General features: G+C 48.3%; 1 protein-coding gene across 3 annotated transcripts in view; it reads left to right on the forward strand.

Moving 5' to 3' along the window:
- The window catches only part of Pafah2 (platelet activating factor acetylhydrolase 2), a 38,838-nt gene that overhangs the window by 4,410 nt on the left and 31,100 nt on the right, over nucleotides 1-3,328 (forward strand). Inside the window, exon 1 of one of the 3 annotated variants that reach the window (XM_029540452.1) lies at nucleotides 1,171-1,240. The exons of 1 other annotated variant lie outside the window; for it this stretch is intronic. The gene's annotated coding sequence lies outside the window, so the exon portion shown is untranslated. Of the gene's footprint in view, nucleotides 1-1,170; nucleotides 1,241-2,217; nucleotides 2,395-3,328 lie in introns of those variants that run through there. One more of the 3 variants, XM_021200787.2, reaches the window with a different exon arrangement.

The raw sequence follows: 3,328 nt of genomic DNA on the forward strand, positions 1-3,328 counted from the left end.
AACTGCGGATGTATCCTGCCCCGCTTTTCTTGTTTGTTCTGTATTAAAGATGTGATGCTTATTTTGATCAATACATTCAGTTTTACACCCTCTTGCCTGTGGACTGTCTGTCACTCATCCGCCGAATCCTCGCTCACCTGCAACCAAGAGACCCATTCCCCACAGATCGGGGACCCAAAGTGAGGTCCAGTCTGTGGCAATCCATTAGGTTTTTAGGGGTGTGTGTGTGTTGGTATTTTGACAGAGTCTCACTCTGTAGTCTAGACCCAGCCTCTGTGTTCTGAACACTGGGGCTACAGGCATGTACCCCAATATTCATGGGGTGTTTTTGAGCTTCGTGGATGATCCAGGCTTTGTTGACATTTGAAAGACTTCCCAGTCTGGCCCTCATCTCCTGTGTAAGAGTGAACCCAGTCTTTCACCTGAGACCTCCCTGCACTACTAATTAGCATTTCTTCCTTGAAGCATCTTGAGACACAGCTCCCTTTCGCTAGTGTGGGAAACCACGTGCCGAGGTCCGCCCCCTCCCTTTTCTGAATTCGGCTAGATTGTGAATTCTGTTAACCCTAGAGACAATATCTTGTTCATCAGTGTGTCTCCAAAAACCAAGCGCTGGTCACTCAAATGCAGGCGAACAGGGGAAGGAAGGGTTCAGTTGCGGATGGACCCCAAGATCCTTCAGCTTCCTCCCTGTTCTCAGCTGAGTCACCAGAGAACAATGGAAAACCCAAGGTGTCACCAGGGGGCGGCTTGATGTGTCCTCGACCATCAGTCTCATTTTCACAGAAAAAAAAAAATGTCTACAGAAATGGAAAACAACCAATCTCCCTGAGAACAAAGTGAAGCCGAGTATGTCTCCCGGCACGCCTGGGAACTATCTGAGGACCGGTGAGGCGGAGGGTTACTTTTCAGTTCTATATCTCTCCGCTCGAGGCGTGTCACGGCGGCTGCCGCTTCTCGGACACCAGGGGGCGCAATCTCACTGCCTCCCTGGTCTTGGCTGCTTTCACAGCGCCCCAAGGTGTAGCCAGGAAACCTGGGAATTGTAGTCCTAGGAATGACAAGGAGCCGTGTAGCATCCTGGGACTTGTAGTGTAACACTTAGAGGCAGGAGATGAGTTTAAGTTCGCACGTTAAGTGAAAAAACTACTACTCCCAGAAGGCCACGGGCTCCTGGGCGGTGTCGGGTTGCGGTCCAGTAACCCTTCTGAGGTTACTTTTCAATGATCAGCGTGACTGGGTAAGTTTGACTGACCGAAGCTCAATTCTTAACTGAGCTCTCCAAAGACTTTTTCACCTTCCAGCGTGGGCCCACTTTGTCTCTCAGTCCCAGAATCTGCGCGTTAATCTTTGCTCTTCATCGTCTCTGTTTCCTATTCAGATCAGTCTTGTCAGAATCCACCCCGCACCTAAGCCCTCCCAGGGTCATCGATGACTGTCACTCCCTCACCTGAGATTCCTGTCCTGACCCTGCCTCACGTCCCTGAGAGAGGGCAGCTTTGTGTCCTTCACGCTGCGCTCCACTCTTCGCTGTCCTGTTTTCCATACTGGTGGAAGAAGACACCCAAATTCTTCCTCGCAGTGCTGTGAACTTGAAGTGCAGCAAAGAACTCTGCCTCACCCTCCCTAACCTTGGGCGAATAACACAGGCTCTCTGGGACTCACTCCTTCTCCTCCTCCTCCTCTCCTTCTCCTTCTCCTTCTCCTCTCCTTCTCCTTCTCCTTCTCCTTCTCCTTCTCCTTCTCCTCCTTCTTCTTCCCCCTTTCCTCTTCTTCCTCGTCTCCTTTTCACTTTTCCTCCTCTTTTCCTCCTCCTCCTCCTTCCTCCTGTTTCTCCTCTTCCTTCTCCTCTTTTCCTGTTCCTCCTCCTCTTCTTCTTTTATATTACAGTGTATGAAAGAAAGTACTTTGTAAACTGTAAGGCCTCCAGAAACAACAGAGGTTCTCTTTGTGCCATTTGTTGCTGCCCTAGAACCTTCCTATCAGGTGGCTTTTCTAGTTTTACCGCCTCGTTGCTCAATCCCGTCCCTGGAGTTCTTGATGTCCTCATCTAAAACCAGGTTATTTCTTCACTTCCTCCAGAGTCCAAAGATCAGAAAGGCCCCGAGGCCACAGCCTGCAGAGAGCTTTGTCTGAAAGGAATCCCAAGAGGGGTGCTTGCCCTGGACTCTGGCCTGTGGTGGGAAGTCCATGGGGCTGGCAGAGGGACAGGGCTGCTTACTAGGGGCAGGAATGCAGCAGCCTAGCACTCCGATGAAAGCCCTGTTTTTTCCCTTTGGGCTCTTCTGGGCCTCTTTTTAGTGGACCTTGGTAGGTGTGTCTCAGGCATGAAAAGCCTGGGGGAGAATTCATTTTGCCAAAGGATCCAGGCCAGAAATAATAGACCTCAGTTGGGTAAGTTGCTGAGAGAGCACCAGGATTGCTGGATAGTTGCTGATGTTCTTATGAGTAGTTACAATGTACCAGGTCTTAGGCTGCATCAGTTTTCTCCTTTAAACTTTATTTATGAATGTCCCTATTTTATGTATATGAAAGTCAGACTTGGAGCGGCCGTATAGTTCGTTAAAAGAATTAGTTGATAGCTGCCTTACAGAGTCATAGTGTCTTCAGTATGTCAGATATTTTACACACAGAGTCTTCAATCTCATGAGTAGCTGTGAATGATGGGTTTATAGAGTTTAAGGCATTTGTTGAAGATCTCACTGCTGTGGCTGGCTAGATTGCTCGGCAGGTAAAAGTGCTGTCATGGCTGGTGACCTGAGTTCTAGTCCAGGAACCTGCATGGTGGAAGGAGAGAACCAACTCTTACAGATTGTTCTCTGACCTCCACATGGGAACCATGGCACACTCTCCAGTAAATAAATAAGTTGTGTGTGCCTGGGCGTGCACATACGCTTGTGTGTGTGTGTGTGTGTGTGTGTGTGTGTGTGTGTGTAGCAGAGATTGAATACAGTCACCTAAACTTCTCTTTTCCTTCTATAATATAGAGCCTTATTTTTGATAAATATGACAGATTAAAAATAATTGAGGGGCTGGAGAGATGGCTCAGTGGTTAAGAGCACTGACTGCTCTTCTGAAGGTCCTGAGTTCAAGTCCCAGCAACCACATGGTGGCTCACAACCATCTGTACAACCACAGTGTCGGTGTACTCATATACATAAAATAATAAATAAATAAATAAATAAATAAATAAATAAATAAATAAATAAATAGGAGCCGGGTGTGGTGGCGAACGCCTTTAATCCCAGCACTCAGGAGGCAGAGGCAGGCGGATTTCTGAGTTCGAGGCCAGCCTGGTCTACAAAGTGAGTTCCAGAACAGCCAGAAC

The sequence above is a fragment of the Mus pahari genome, chromosome 6, assembly GCF_900095145.1.
Source record: "Mus pahari chromosome 6, PAHARI_EIJ_v1.1, whole genome shotgun sequence".
Classification (NCBI taxonomy): domain Eukaryota; kingdom Metazoa; phylum Chordata; class Mammalia; order Rodentia; family Muridae; genus Mus; species Mus pahari.